At 31.7% G+C, this 17598-nt stretch overlaps 1 protein-coding gene across 1 annotated transcript in view; it reads left to right on the top strand.

The window, feature by feature from the left end:
• The first annotated feature begins 1038 nt into the window (after positions 1–1038).
• LOC142338851 (uncharacterized) overlaps positions 1039–17598 on the top strand; it is a 34961-nt gene continuing 18401 nt past the window's right edge. The window contains exon 1 of the mRNA XM_075388622.1: positions 1039–1577. The gene's annotated coding sequence lies outside the window, so the exon portion shown is untranslated. The remainder of the gene's footprint in view (positions 1578–17598) is intronic.

Here is a 17598-nt window from a genome sequence, read left to right on the forward strand (position 1 = left end):
ATATGCCAAACCCAAAAAGCTGTTGAACAAAGAAATCTGGAAAATAGGGAAAAAGATGCACTCAAAACTCTTCAATACCGTAACGGGTAAGAGCAATGGCTGTTAAAATATGGGCATGGGTTCGAGCCCGTGTTCGATTGAAACAGAAATCTTAAGTTCTTTTAAACTATCTATGCCTTTTAAAGTTTTTCTTTTGATGCTTTATTGGATACGCTAGTAATATTTATAACTCGAAAACTATGTCACCGTGTTTAAGCAGCTGTTTTTAGCATGTTTTAACGCGGTTTTTAACATGCAGCCTAATTTAGTATATGCTTTTTGAGATGCTCTGTTGCACCATGTTGAAGCTCGTTATAGGTAGGGTTCTTAGCGTTCCTTAAACATGCAATAAGGGAAACTAAAAAAGTCCTTAACGAATGCTTATGGTACAAAGGACATTATCGGTAGCGTAAGCTGTAAAACTTTCAAACGAGGGCATGGGTTCAAACTGGAGATGGGGCGAAGCAACTCAAACTCTTTTAATTCTTCTATTTTAAGTGATTTTGCTGCGATAATGTTACGGGCTTGCTAGACTTTCATGCAGCGCAAAACCGCATTTCTAAAGTTTTGTTCTGAACTGTTGACAGTTGTTTGGCGTACTCAACGAGAAGATTCTGATGTTTTATTTAAAATAAATAAAAATTATTTGAAAAATGTCTGAATCTTGAGGATTACGAAAAAATATTTCCGGCGAGTTTTCATGATGGCTGATATCATTCAGTCAACAATTGTGGAATTAAATGAACGGAATTTATTTACAATAACATTTTTCGCAATATGCTGAAAATTATTGAGACGAGCTAAGTTTATTACTCTCTGAGGACAAGTAAACGTCAATCAGCAGCTTCAAAAATGCATTAACTCAATCAAAAATAAAAGTGATTCCAGCTGATACAAAATGAATTATAATCAACGATCCTCAAATCATCTTTATTATCGAAAAAAAGTAAATATTCATTAATTCGTTTATTGAGCTGATAGCAAAGCTGTTTAATAAGCATTTCTAATTGTTTTCACAAATTAATTACTCAGATTTCATTCATCTGATCTCTTCATTGTTAATTCAACTCGAGTTTGAACTGCTGAAGTTACCATATGGTTCAATATACTGCGTTTTATCCTATCCACAAGACATCCCATTCGTAAAATTTAATAATCAATCTAGGTGCTCGAAATTGTTAACCCGCCTACTAAATGCGATTGAGCAAAAAATCTTACTGAGGTCTCAATCGCAAATGCAGATCAATTTTCTTTAAAACGAATAAAAAATTTAACTCTCGCAAAAATTGAATTAAACTGCCAAGATATTGGCTACCCCAAAAATTCTTGGAATATGTTTATAATATAATGGCGAGATCTTATCGATATTTTCAGATAACAATACTTTCCAGAACCTATCAAAAGTACACTCTAAAATAAATGCAAGCAAATAGATTTTAAAATGCAGGTAAATTTGCCTAGACATCGAAATCCGATTATTCTTTAATGCAATTCGCATGAATTTACCCGAAAGCAGCTTCTGCTGCCTTCAATTACAGGTAAAATAAATCCTAATCTACTTAAAATTAGCAGTTATACCATCCTATTTCAACACTCAAAAATTCTAGGAAACTAACTGCAACTTTTCTCAAAATATATTCAGAATTCCTATAGAACTAATTCTACGTTGGTATCTGCAAATTCTAGTTTGAAACTTATTTTTTTTAAAACAGGTGCAAATGACAAAAAATATCTGTTCTGTGGTCACAATTTGATGCATCCATTCCCCTTAGTTCTGTTATGAAGCAATTTTTGCCAAGTAAAGTAAAAGTTAGGAGGACAACGCTAAAACTAATTACCAACTACAAAGATGCAGATTTCTTCTGGTATGTTTAACTTAACATTCTTCAAGTTTTCTAGTTTTCTGGTGGAATTTTTTTAAACATTCTAATTAACCAATAGGAAATTACCTACTGCTTAATCAGAGTTTTCAAATGTTTTCCACGTCAAAATTTACATGCCTTATAAAAACGATTTTTTTGAGTTTTCAGGTGTTTTCTATGTAATGTATTCTAAGGAAATTTGGGGTCTTTCCCATTATAGCCCCCCCCCCCATTAAATTTTAGCCCCTCCATCATGGTATAATTACCATGATTGGGGGGGCTACAGGTTATCTGACCACTACGCTGGGGGGGGGGGCTATAATGGGAAAGACCCGACGTATCATTTTTGGTATTAATGGGGGTATTGTTAACCGCACTTTTGTTTACCTGCTAACGTTGAAGATAAATTTACCTAGACATTTTTGGGTGCATGTTGCTGTTAAGACAGAGCAGAAACGATGTCTACTCTTACCACTGTGACATAATTCTAATGAGCCAAGAATTAGTCCAGAGAAAAGAGAAAAGATGCAGGAATCAATCGATAATGCCCATAATTTATTTTTCCACGTGAAATTCTTGAAATGTCCAACCGATTCATTGTGTCGTAGACTAACACAAAATTAAAACGTATTTGCACTCATACACAAACCGTACTGAACTGGCCCAATTGTCTTATAGTCTCGTAACATTGTCCCATTGTTGATGTCTGTGCACAATGATCTCCTTTTGAAAAAAAACTTAATATCCTTTGATCCAGACAAGTGCCCTCATATACCTCATGTCATGTCTCATTAGCAGCTATTTGCAAACGCTATTGAATCATGAATCGGCGCCAGATAATAGTCCAGACCTGGAATTTACGAAGAGGCCTAATATTTGAGGTGGGAGGGGGAGGGGATAAATACTGAATTAAATTGCATGGTTGAGGACCCTAGTTAACGTTGAGGCTATATCTTTTTATAGACAAAAGTGTGTCCATCCAAATTTTTTTTTAATACAAACCTCCCAAATTCTTCAGTTCAGCCAAAGTCGAGGACATTTTTTTCGGGTGAGCCAAAGTTGATCACATTTTTAGTTCCAGACTTAGACTAGGGTTCCTTTTTTAACGTTGAACCCCATCTCTATGTTGTTGGCTCGATTAGAGAGTATTATCGGCTTCTCGGGTTGTTCATTATTCCCAGCGGCCTCCCCAAAACAGTTTTAAGCGGAGAAAGAGCAAAGCAATTTGTCAATTTCATATCCGTTTCATAGAATTTAAAATGCAATAATGTATTTACGTTAACCAGCATCAATCATGAACCCAGCATGGAGGCATACCAAGCTCAAGAGATGTTTTTTTAGTACTACCCAAGTTGTCGATGAATAAAAAACTTGCAAGAATATTGAAAGGCAAGCTTACAAGTAAATGCATACCGGTATCAAGATACTTGCCAATTTCTTGCTATATTTTTGATTCACTTGCAAGATTTTTGATTCGGTTACAAGAATTAGTGCAAGTTTTTCTATTCAGCAAATTTTTTTCCAGCAGTGCGCTAGTTTCTGCATGAGCCTCTAAAACTTCTTTGACTACTACAGACGGTGCATTACTGAGCTCCAGAAGGAGCTCGCCTAACTTAGCCGCCGAAGAAAAAAAGATCCTGAGAGCTATCAACTGAAGGCATCAAATAGGTTCACTGACAATTCAATAGGAAGACTATTAGACCAAACATGATCAGAAAAAATTTAATGACTACAAAAGCATCCTCAAATACCGATAAAATCAGTAATAAATAAGTTCCGACTATTGGATTCTCTGTAGACAAATCTTTTGATTAAAAAAGGAGATAAAAACGTGGAAGGTGGTTGTTTTCGAGGTTTATTATTTCAATTGATGTTAAAAGAGAAGGTTTTGGATTCCTTAAAATGTTTCTAGTTGTTTGTTGAAAAATGGTATTTGAATTCGAAATCTTTCAAGATTCTTGCATGATTCCACATTCGAAAGGTACTTCGGAACAATATCAATTATAATCGGTTATGTTAATCGAAATTCTTGTAAAAAGCAATTCACGTGGTTTTCAATTATTTTTGGTTTCCAAAAATACTCAGAAAAATTTTCCAGAACTGAGAAACTTGCAAGATTCTTGCAAGATTTTGAATCAGGACTAAAATTTTTTCCATGGATTTTACATTTATGACATGTTTATTGAACAAAAATTTGCTTTAAAGGTGCTTTCTAAAGCAATAGCGCCCTGATTTTTTTCTGTCTGGATTGGAATCTTGCAAGATTCTTGCAAGTATCTTGCAAAGTTTTGAATCAGCTTGCATGATTCTTGCAAGTTTTAAACTCACTCATCACTAAGGTAGCCATAAATATCACATTGTAAGTTCTCATTGAGATAGCCGTCTAAAGTACAATTTTAATTGAATCAACCGTACCTCGGATCCATCATTTATATTAAGTCTCGATATTTTTTGAATTGTCAAATATGGCGGAAATTTCTGCAAAGGACTAAAATTAAGGCGGTATATTTTAATACTATTAAAATTTTGTGAGGAAAATGAGCGGCCGGTAATTGAGCTTGCAGGTAGTTTGTATTCTTCCTATTGAATACAGGTAACTGTGGTAACATTTTAATCAAATAATAATAATTAGTTTTTCTTTTCAATAGAATTTGGTTTTATCGGTTTTTTTTGTTGATTCTGTTCTGAAAATAGGGGAGAATTAGAACCACGTTGCTATTTCAAATTTTGCAGATCATATAATGTAATGAACAATTCTCAAAAGTCAAAATTGGGCCTCACACACTCTTCACCACAGTTAATCCTCAATTTGATATCATCTCGTGATTATCATTCATGTTCAGCTTACATAATTTAGCACCACTCAGCACACTAGCAATAGCAAAAATTTCTAAGATAATAATTTTTTCTTGTAAGTAAGCGATCTTCTCGCCTCATATTACACGAAAGTCAACATCTATATTATTTAAAGAATTTAATGGGATAGTCATCCAGCCTAGCATAAGGTAAACATCTCCTTGAACTTAAATATATCGTAAAACCTAATTTTTTAAATCTGTTTTTGCCTCAACTGTTGTGGTAGGCGTATCCCGTCTTACCTTAAATCTAGGATAAATTTATCCTATTAGATAAAATAAAATAAATTTGGGACAAATAAAAGTAAGTTGAGACAAACTTACCCTAATGGGTACGATTATATTTAGGGTAATTTTATGGTGAGTTAGGATAAAGCTCATTTTTTGTTCTGACCTAAAATCAGTGGGGGGAGGAACTATATGTTCCACTTGGTTGTTTTTGTTCAGTCTTTTTTTTATCGATCTATTCATCGTAGACACCTGTGAATGGTATCATTAAAAATGCCGTCTATGAGTAGATGTTCAAAAAAAATGAATTTCATTATTTTTCTAGGATTTATCGAGGTGTCAAAGTTTTGTTCAAATTCCGCTGTTTACCGTTTTTTGCGTAGTTTTGCTGATGTTGATAAAAATTTTCAACATTTTTGAAGAAAATGTTAATGGTTTTACACCTTACTATAGCGAAGAACTGCTGAATAAACTTATCAATCTTTATGGTTTTTTTAGTTAATTTTTGAAAACGTAGCCTCTTTTCAGGATCACGCATTATCGAGCTTCCTTGATATTAATTAATTCTCTTTCGAGAATTTTTCAAAAAAAAAAACTACCAAGTGTTATATGGACATTTTAACAGAATGAATATATTAAATCAGCTTCCTTGGTAATACACGTCTGCAACACACCAACAAGATGCTACCACACACCAAACGAGATGGTAATGTCCGTTTGCACAAGTTGTTCGGGCTCCGCTCTACCACATTTTAGACTTAATTATCTACAAAATGAGGAAGAGATATACAACCTTCAAAAAGCAACATAAATTGTTCGAACAAAATTGTTGTATCCATATAACAAAAACCCTTTAAGCTCAAACCTTTAAAAAAAGGACTGATGTTGCCTGCCGTTAAGGTGAATAAGAGACAAGGGAAACAACAAAAATCGAAAAAGAAATAACAAACATTACTTAAGTCAAAAACTCAATGACTATCTAATTAAAAAGAATTAATGAAAAGTTCAAAACAGTCTGAGTAGCAACTAAATTAAACCAAATAACTAAGATTTCACCAGAAAAAATATGGAACCTATCTTTATTGAGAATAATAAACATGCAGATCAAAAACAAAAAAGGCAAACTCAAAAGTACGTTTATATTTCATGAAAACACTTACGTTAAAAGTCATGAAAAGCATTGGCTCCCAACTGACTTTTCTGATGTTTTCTGTGAAATTTTCATGAGAAGCCAATAAGACCTGTCCTTATCCAAAGTGGAAAATGTTTAAAAAAAATTATGAAAACTCGTAGTATCAACGTCAAAAGAAAAAAATTACTTAGCTCATAAAACAACAATGGAGACTACCAGTTAATTAACCTGAATTTTATTATCTTGTTATTTTATTTTGCGAAGCCATTGATAACTGTCATCATTCGGAATGTCAAACGACTACAATATGAGCAAATAAAATCAAACATGAAAAAGGCAACTCTTTTTTAAAAAAGAAGGGGTGTTGAAGCCTAAAAAATTGTAATCTAATCACTAAAGATAGAAAAAGGAATCAATTTTGCCTTCTGTTGACTCCGTTATTCAGAAATGGAACTTGCCATTAATGTTGAAAAAGGGCAATGCAACAAAAAAGGCTCACAAAATAAAAAAAATTTCCAAAAATAAAAAAAAATATAAAAAACTCGTAGTATCAACGCCAAAAGAAAAAAATTACTTAGCTCATAAAACAACAATGGAGACTACCAGTTAATTAACCTGAATTTTATTATCTTGTTGCTCTGACTAAAGTTTGGCTGAAATAAGGTTAAAAATGTAAAATCTAAAAAAAATTCTTTTTTTAAAAAAAAATTCAAAGTCTTTTAAAACCATCAGTTTAAACAACTATGGGCTTTCATATAAAAATTAGAAGATAGATTATTTCTTTACTGCTGAAGAAGTCAACTGAACATACTATTAATTACACTGCGTCAAAGTTCTTTAAACAAACGACGAATACAGTCAGAACTCAAAACGTTAAAAACATTTTACGCAAACGGTGTTGAAGCTTAGAAACCCCATAAACTTTTTGTTGAAAATATTGTTTTTGGTCGCTGGTTTTCATTTTCACCTCGAATTTATATGTCAGAAGTTGAGAGTTATTCAATATCATAAATAATAACCTTAAAAACAGAAACAGCCAAAAAACTTTTTTTCAAAAGAAGCAGAGCTCCCTTTATGAATCGAATAAATTCTGAAGTGTAAAGTTTCAAAAACTATGTCAAAACTAGTCTTGTTTTTGCTGCTTTTCAGTTTGTTTTTCTAAATGTTAACTAAATAGCTAATTTGACCAGAAATCAATATATCATAATCCAAAACAAAAATTTTGGATTATTATGGAGATTTTTTATCGAAAAACCAAAGTGTATTAATCGAAACCATTAGAAATTTCCCTTGTTAGCTCACTAGATACCTATTTAGATGCTCGGTGAACCAGATTCAGTCATAAGACTACAAAAAACATCAAATGCTGAGGAACCTCAGGAATTCAATAAAAATTTACATAAGCAATTGGTCGGAGCCATTAAAATAATAAGCTTCAATAAGAAAACATAATATTTTTTTCATTAGACCTCATTTTATCATAGCTGGAACCCCTTTTTATTTGAATGCTGAAATAAAATGCAGCCTTACCTCTATTTCGAATAAAATATGCAGAAAAATTGACAAGGACAGGCCCAAAAAACATTCCAAATAAATTTCCTTGCAAAAATCAACGATGAGACGAAGACTGGCCTTGATATCTCCGAACGGCTGTTAAAATAATAATCTGTTCCAAAAAAAGTTTTTTGGCAAACAAAAATAAACAAATATATTTTATTTTTAATAAACATCGATTCAAAATAGCGAAAGACCGCAGAAATGATAGTTCCAAAACACGTCTCAGGAATTGACGTTGAAAATGGACATTATGTGCGTTAAAAAACATTATGTATGTTCTATTTTTTTCAAACTGGACAAAATAAACATTTTTCTAGCCATTCGTCGTTACAAAAGACAAGACCTCTCAATTTTCAGAAAATTAGCCAAAACGTTGTTGAAAACAGTTGGTTTAAACAATTAATCAACTCTCTTTTTTTAAACGTAAAAACATTGAGAAAATCGTCAAAATGCCAAATTTAGAAGTACGTTTGTACTTTATGAGAAGAAAAATGTTCAATAGTTTTGTTATTTTATTTTGCGAAGCCATTGATAACTGTCATCATTCGGAATGTCAAACGACTACAATATGAGCAAATAAAATCAAACATGAAAAAGGCAACTCTTTTTTAAAAAAGAAGGTGTGTTGAAGCCTAAAAAATTGTAATCTAATCACTAAAGATAGAAAAAGGAATCAATTTTGCTCTCTGTTGACTCCGTTATTCAGAAATGGAACTTGCCATTAATGTTGAAAAAGGGCAATGCAACAAAAAAGGCTCACAAAATAAAAAAAAAATTTCCAAAAATAAAAAAAAATATAAAAAACTCGTAGTATCAACGCCAAAAGAAAAAAATTACTTAGCTCATAAAACAACAATGGAGACTACCAGTTAATTAACCTGAATTTTATTATCTTGTTGCTCTGACTAAAGTTTGGCTGAAATAAGGTTAAAAATGTAAAATCTAAAAAAAATTCTTTTTTTTAAAAAAAATTCAAAGTCTTTTAAAACCATCAGTTTAAACAACTATGGGCTTTCATATAAAAATTAGAAGATAGATTATTTCTTTACTGCTGAAGAAGTCAACTGAACATACTATTAATTACACTGCGTCAAAGTTCTTTAAACAAACGACGAATACAGTCAGAACTCAAAACGTTAAAAACATTTTACGCAAACGGTGTTGAAGCTTAGAAACCCCATAAACTTTTTGTTGAAAATATTGTTTTTGGTCGCTGGTTTTCATTTTCACCTCGAATTTATATGTCAGAAGTTGAGAGTTATTCAATATCATAAATAATAACCTTAAAAACAGAAACAGCCAAAAAACTTTTTTTCAAAAGAAGCAGAGCTCCCTTTATGAATCGAATAAATTCTGAAGTGTAAAGTTTCAAAAACTATGTCAAAACTAGTCTTGTTTTTGCTGCTTTTCAGTTTGTTTTTCTAAATGTTAACTAAATAGCTAATTTGACCAGAAATCAATATATCATAATCCAAAACAAAAATTTTGGATTATTATGGAGATTTTTTATCGAAAAACCAAAGTGTATTAATCGAAACCATTAGAAATTTCCCTTGTTAGCTCACTAGATACCTATTTAGATGCTCGGTGAACCAGATTCAGTCATAAGACTACAAAAAACATCAAATGCTGAGGAACCTCAGGAATTCAATAAAAATTTACATAAGCAATTGGTCGGAGCCATTAAAATAATAAGCTTCAATAAGAAAACATAATATTTTTTTCATTAGACCTCATTTTATCATAGCTGGAACCCCTTTTTATTTGAATGCTGAAATAAAATGCAGCCTTACCTCTATTTCGAATAAAATATGCAGAAAAATTGACAAGGACAGGCCCAAAAAACATTCCAAATAAATTTCCTTGCAAAAATCAACGATGAGACGAAGACTGGCCTTGATATCTCCGAACGGCTGTTAAAATAATAATCTGTTCCAAAAAAAGTTTTTTGGCAAACAAAAATAAACAAATATATTTTATTTTTAATAAACATCGATTCAAAATAGCGAAAGACCGCAGAAATGATAGTTCCAAAACACGTCTCAGGAATTGACGTTGAAAATGGACATTATGTGCGTTAAAAAACATTATGTATGTTCTATTTTTTTCAAACTGGACAAAATAAACATTTTTCTAGCCATTCGTCGTTACAAAAGACAAGACCTCTCAATTTTCAGAAAATTAGCCAAAACGTTGTTGAAAACAGTTGGTTTAAACAATTAATCAACTCTCTTTTTTTAAACGTAAAAACATTGAGAAAATCGTCAAAATGCCAAATTTAGAAGTACGTTTGTACTTTATGAGAAGAAAAATGTTCAATAGTTTTGTTATTTTATTTTGCGAAGCCATTGATAACTGTCATCATTCGGAATGTCAAACGACTACAATATGAGCAAATAAAATCAAACATGAAAAAGGCAACTCTTTTTTAAAAAAGAAGGGCTGTTGAAGCCTAAAAAATTGTAATCTAATCACTAAAGATAGAAAAAGGAATCAATTTTGCCTTCTGTTGACTCCGTTATTCAGAAATGGAACTTGCCATTAATGTTGAAAAAGGGCAATGCAACAAAAAAGGCTCACAAAATAAAAAAAAAAATTTCCAAAAATAAAAAAAATATAAAAAACTCGTAGTATCAACGCCAAAAAAATAATATTTAACTGATAAAACAGCACGGAAGACAACCTTTTAATTCAAATGAATGTGTCCTTATTCATTGCTGAGATTCCGCTAATTTGTGGCAGAAGTATTCTTAAAAAACATTTCTTTCGCGACAAAATTTTTTAAAACAATCAAATTAAACAACTATTAGCCTTCAACTAAAAATTACCAGATGCAATATTTCAGTGCTGCTGTGAAAACACATTGGACATCAAAACAAACTTGTCTTTAAAACTAAATCAAAAACACTGCAAAAACCAACGAATACAGTCATAACTCAAAAATTTAGAAACAAACTTACGCAAACAGTGTTGAAGCCAAAAATCCACTAGTTTTTTGTTAAGTTTTTTTATGTTTTTTAATAGGCATTCATTTGCACCCAGACTTGTAATATCATCAGTTGTATATTTATTTGAAAATATAACAAATAACATTAAAAAAGCAGAAATTGAAAAAGGTAAAAAAAAATTTAAAGCACAGTGCCCCGTTGTTAGTTAAATATTTTTTGAACTGTAAAATTTCACAACTCTGCCAAATCGGGACCTGTTTTTGTTGTTTGTCCACTAAAATTTTCAATTGTTATTCAGATAACTAATTCGAGCAGAAGGTCATTATATCAAAAATAGAAGACGAATTTTGGATAATTATCCGGATCTAAAATCCAAAAACCATTGTGTATCAATCGTAAGAATTAGAACATTTCCTTGATAGTTCATTATGTCCTGGCTTAGATATTTGGAGAACATTTTTTGACCTCGTTCGACTGTAAGTGCAAAATCTTGCTAACTGAATCTTGAAATGAACACAGACTTGTCTGTAATTGGGACAAAAAACATGCAAAAAATCAATTTTTTAAAAAGGACAGACCCAAAATGTAATCAATTTTTTTTTATTGCAGAAATCAGGGATGAGACCAAAACATGCCATGATATTGCTGCGTGGCTGTTAAAATAATCTATTGTTCTAAAAATGCTTGTTACTTTTTTTGTCAAACCGAAATTTTTTTTCAACAAAAATAAAATCATTGTTTATGAATAATATTAAACTAGCGAAAGACCGCTAAAAAGATAGTTCCAGAACACTTTCTTAGAAATGGAAAGTAAAAACAGCACTTTTGTGAGTAAACGAAGATTATGTCAACAGTTTTTTGTCTCCACACCGGATCAAACTGAACAGAATGGGTTAAATAAGCATGTTTGAAGCCATTTTTGACTGAAAAAAAGCGAAGGAAAAATATGCTAAATTTTCAGAAATTAAGCAAAAATTTTTGCGAAAACTGTAGGTTCGGACAATTCATAAACTATTTTTTTCTTTAAAAGCAAAATTAATGAGACTACTCTTGCCACTTTTTCAAATTTTTAGCTAAAATTGATAAAAATTAAGCAAATGAGAAGAAAAAATGTGAACAAAACAACGGAAGCTAGCCTAACGTGTACAAAACTTTAAACCTCCGTTACCCCTCGGAAAAAGCTAATAAAAAATCTTTGGTTTCAAATTCTACGTTTGAAAAGCTTTCTCATGATGCCACTCGCAACAGGCAACTGTACGATGAATATACCGATCCGCGACAGTTGACTGAACAAAAAGACCCAGTTGAGCATGTTTTTCCTCCCCCACTAAAGGGGGTCGGAACAACTAAGCAATATTGTTTCTCCAACAAATTTTAGTTTTAGTTTAGCAACAATATTTCGGACCCAAATAGGCTTAGAATGCCATAGTTTAGATTTATCATAACTTCTTCGCTAAAATCAATTTAATCTGTCTATGTACATGTTTAATGGAGGCAGTTGCATGTTCAACTGAATTTCAAACATTGTTATTTGACTTCTTGCTAAATTTCACGATAAGGCATTTGAACAATATAGGAAATATTTATTAAGCAAACCTAACGTTGTTTATTTTGATGCCAAAGGTTGTTTTGTACCTATACTGTCGTCAATAAAACACCATTTCCAAATAGCTCCTATTGCTAACAGTATAGTATGTTCTGAGCTATCACCAGTAATTTTGCGTTTTACTCTTTTGAGGTGTTTTAACTGATACTCGAGGTACAGAACTCTTGAGTTCAGTCCCACTTTTACTTCTGCACGCAAGTGCTTTGAATTGGGTTACGAAGGTCTTATTTCAAAGGCTTGTTTACTTCTTCAGGGTTGTTACTATTACCAAAAACGGATTACACAAAAGCTGTAAATTTTTGTTCTTTTAAAACTTGGTTGATTTTACTTTTTATTTTTGAACGTTTCTTCTAAGCTTAAGAACGGTTCCCTAAATCGCTTCTAACTTTTGATAAATATAATAGCCCATGGTAGGTAAAAGTTTTCTGATCTTAATAGTTTTACTGAGTTTTCATGAAATTATAGGAGAAGCAAAAAACGTTTCCGAATTATTATGTACCCTATTAGAATTCAGAAAGGTAAAAATCTTGCTAAAAACGGTTTTCTGCTTAGATATTGTGTTGGTCTGGTAAATATTGTCTGGTAAGGCCCTCGATTGTGACGGATTACAGTACTATAAAATATAAACTTACATGGGTAAAGCATTAGAATACATAAAAATCACTTTTTAAATTTCATGCAATTTCCTTATATTATAATAGCTACCGTTTCGAGTGAAATTTACTAACTCGCCATTTAGTGTCTTTATGGAATTTTGTTATGCAAATTTCTTGTCTTTCTAAGCGAAAAAGGTATCAGAGATGTCCATGCCATAAAAATGTCAATGCAAAATTTCATTAAGTTTGCAAAAAACGCAATTTTGAAGCTTAATGATCTTCTCTGTCTTATTTGCGTTGACATAATATAATAAAGTAAAACAATTTTTCTAATTGGAAGTTCGTAAAAGTTGCACTAAAAATATTAAATTGTTATGACTTAAAAGTATAAAATATTCTTGACACCTAAATACATTCTTTTTAATCAAATTTGGCGAAACTTTGCTAACAAAAAATTTTGTGATGTTTATTAATGGACTCAAAAATTTACTAATAATTATGAAATAAAGAAAGAATTAAGATTTGGGTTCCCATCAAAATGATTTTCCTGATCTTAACTTTACAGACATTTGAGATTCGTCTGGATTACCTTTTGTATTCAATTTTTACCAACAACAACTGCTCCTTGAAAGCACATGTATTTTAGAAAAAAAACCAGTGGAGCTCAATATTGTGATCAGTTTTGTGTCCTCATTTATCGAATCTGTAGCTGAAAATATTGACAAGAATTGTCAAAACTTAAAGTTACCCGTCTCTCCCCGTTTAAAATTGGCGTAGAAATATACATATTATTCTTAATAAAAAATTGGCAGGCATGTATTACGACAGATAATTTCTTGGCAAGTAATTTTTCATTTAATTTAGAGTTTCTACATCTTGGTATTCGTTTTTGGGCCTCATGTCTCTTGAAAAAGCAAGCAAATAAAGGAGTTTTTAAGAAAGCAAGCAAGTAAATAAATACAGAAATTAAAAATTTTGACAACAAATGTGCTCTTTCAGGCAGATTCGGCTAAAATTGGCTTTCAAAAAATTGTAATGCTCCTCATTAAAATCAAAATTCTAGTAAAAATTTTAAAGATCAGAGAAACTGTGAGTATTCTGAATTCGAATCAGAATGGTTTTTCAGCTCTTAGTTTGTTACCCCTGCAATACCCTTAAGATCAATTTTTTTTATTTGTTTTCAAATTTTTCTGCTAAACAACTTAGCAATGAAAGTAATTTAGATTTCCAAGAAAACAAATACTGGAATTCGGTATTGAGATCAATTTCGGGTGGTCAGTCACTGAATGTGAAGATGAAAATATCGGTAATTTTTGACAAAACCTAATTTTGCCCGCAGCTTGCAGTTTGCAATAGCCCTTAAGATATACACTATTTTGCAATTATTATCCAGAATTTTTTGCTGCCTTTGTAAATACTTGTTGGGTGTCACGAAGCCTAAAAAAGGAAGCAAATCATGGAGATATGCTTTGTTTAATCTAATTGGATATTTCATATCAAGACAAACAAATTTCTTTAACTGGAACAATGTAAAATCTGCGGCATCAATACAAGTGTCGCTTCCTAAAAAATAGCCAAAAGTCAAAATCAGATTGACTTCTAGATCTCCATTCGGTAAATCTATCGCTGAACTTTTTGGTAAAAGTAATGTTGCCTGTCACTGGCCGTTAGCATTAAAATGTTCCTTGAAACATTTTAAAAAGTTTTTCACACGCCAGTTTTACCGTCCGGTTTGTTTTTCTGGCAGGTAGCTTATTCTTACTATCAAAGGTTTTTTCCTCATCTTGGTATAAGTTTTGTGGCCTTAATGAATTTTGGAAGAGGCAGGGAGATCTTTTTAAAAAAATGTGTTCTTTTCAATATACGCGGGCGTTTATATCAATGCAAAACAATTTTTCACATTGAAAAATTGTACAACTCGTAGAAAAACAAAAATCAAAAATCTTCAACACGGTTACATGACAAAATACCCAATGCCATTATACCCAATTTATTCCCTTTGATCTTTTCGTTCAATAATCCGATTACAAATTAGCACTCAAATTTACAAGCATGTTTTCTCGCAATTAAGTTGCTAGTTTAATCCCATGTTCGGTTGTGATAGTTTCATATCAAGTCCCACGGGCCTCTGAGGCATGCCCATGGCCCGCGAGGCATGGCCAAACGCACTAACTAAATGTTATGCTAAATAATCGTTCTGATAGTTTCAACGTTAGAATAAAATATTGGGTATATTGTGGGTATTTTGTCACATTGGGTATTTTGGCATTGGGTATTTTGTCCTGACACCCTTCAACACCCAAAATCAAGTAATATTGGTCAGATTTGGCTAAATTCTGCTTTAAACTCTTTTGCTGTATTCCTGATTTGGGTCGAAAATTTCGAACAAGAGAAAAAATTAAGTGTTTTTGTTAACCGAACAATAAAGTTTTTTCATCTCTTAACAATATCAAATTTTGAATTCCGACTGCCATGAACATAAAATCAATAGTTTTCATGTTATAACAGTTTTCCATGCAATTTCGTTGTGAAATCACGTGCAGCTTCCAAAAATTCATTGCTGGATGTTAATATATTGTTCGGTTTTGAATATATCTTCAGCGAATCTCTTGCTGAAACTGCTGATAATTGTGAGTAGAACGTATAGTTTACCGTCGCTCTATTGCAATTGACTGAAAATGAATGTTATACTTGTATTTGCAAAACTTATTGAACATCATGATTTTAACGTCAGACACGTATCTTGCAGATAAATTTGTAACTTTATAATGTTTATATTAAAACAGTACATATTAAAAAACTGTAAAAATTGCAGAAAAAATTAATATAAAAATCACGACACTAAAATCATTCATTTTCAGTCCGATTTGACTGATATTTGCATCCAAAAGTTACTGTGATTTTCCTCAGTGGATTCGTACATCTTTAAAAAGGAAACAATTAGGAGTTTTTTGTTCTAATAAGAATGTTTGATTTTCATCTGCCATACCTCTAGTATCAACAATTTCAGTGTCATTCCAACTTTTTATGCCCAACAATTTCTCTATGAAGATAAGTGTAGCATCTGTTAAATAGTTCTCGGAAGTCGTTATCGTGTTCTTTTTTGAACGAATCCACTTTCAGTGAATCTGTAGCTGAGTATTTTGATAGCAGTTGCAAAAACGTAAGTTTCAAACAATTATTACCATCAATCCTTGCTTAAATAGTGCTTTTTTAAAATTTTAAACCACTAATGGCCTTATTTAGAGTATTCGGCATTTTTGTGTTTCGAACTTGAGCAATTTATTCATTTGCATTTTTCGAAAAGCTTTTCCCTATAACTGCAAATTCAGCTGCATAAATTTTTCATGGAGCTCTGAGACAGTGCTTAATAAGAAATCAAAAATTGAACATTTTTAATTAATTGCTGTTAAGGCAATATATCAACTCCACAATTCAACCCAGTGTGGAAATAGCAGCCCGAATATTTTATGATTTTCAATTTCTCAATCATTATATGAATAAAATTTTCATCATTTTCCTTTTCCAATTTTCCAATTCAAGACGTCTTTTGCGGCGTTTAAGGTAACAAAATATTTCATTAACAGAGTGCATTTGTTGTGAGATTAAAAACCGTTCAAATTGCATTAAAAACATTTAGGGACCTTTGAAAACGGTGACTATTTTTTCTCAGCTACGTTTGCCACTATTCCCGTGTTTAATGTATGTATACATTCGTAACATCAAAGCTTATATACCTAATTTAAGATTTAACCATAATACCATACGCCTTAATACCATTGTAAATTAAACAGTATCAATGCCTTGCCAAATTGTTCAGCACTTATTTAAACATTCAATAATGACAAAAATTGAGAATAATAGTGTTCCCATTTATTCATATCTTTTGTTTGTCAATCAGCATTGCAAATCTATTCATAGTTTTTGTGTTTTTTTACTCCATCGTACGGTCCTCTTCAAAGCTGAATATTAAACACACGTATTTCAAGCACACATATGGATTAATACCACCTTCGCGTTCTTCCTCGCACACATATACTTCCCCGTGTATAGATTAATTCTGGCCGTACAGATAGATCTATATAAAAATTCAGTTGTTCCTTCGTTTTCAATAAAAAATTCTGATTTTTCCTTTTGCGTTTACATTCAATACTCAGTCAGTACCGCGCAAACACACACAATACTAAAGCTTCAGATTTTTCATCGGCCTTGTTTTATGTTTGACCATTATCAGAAATTATTATATTCGGCATAGTTAAAAATCTGGATATTAGCTTTAAAAAGATACTCTCATTTAATAATTATCAGTATCAGGCAATGATAAAATTCGGTACTGGCAGCTAAAATTATTAAATTTAAAATTTACTGCGGAGGTTGATTTCGTCCACAGTTTTAGCCACTTTAATTAAATTTGTTCACATTCAGTTTTTTTTCAGTTTTTGTTTCCAATTCTTGACACATGTTGCAATACTATAGAAGACAATTATTAACGTTTTTATGTTTGAGAAAAACGCTGCGACAGTTTTCACATTATTTGCATTTCACTTTCTGTTACACTCTCAATATCATACTGCTAATACAATTTGCATAATTTAGTTTTCAGTGTTGAACATTTTCGATTGTAGCCAAAGCTAAGCTCTTCATTTTTTAATCCTCAAGTGGTTCTTGTTGCTTGCTTTAATCATCAGTATGGGGAAAGAATTTCACCAGAATATGAATACGGCGAAATATGGGCTCATTATGCTAGTTATCTTCCTACTTATCGTCTCTTACAG

The sequence above is a fragment of the Convolutriloba macropyga genome, chromosome 1 (genome assembly GCF_964194025.1).
Source record: "Convolutriloba macropyga chromosome 1, txConMacr16.3, whole genome shotgun sequence".
Lineage (NCBI taxonomy): Eukaryota > Metazoa > Xenacoelomorpha > Acoela > Convolutidae > Convolutriloba > Convolutriloba macropyga.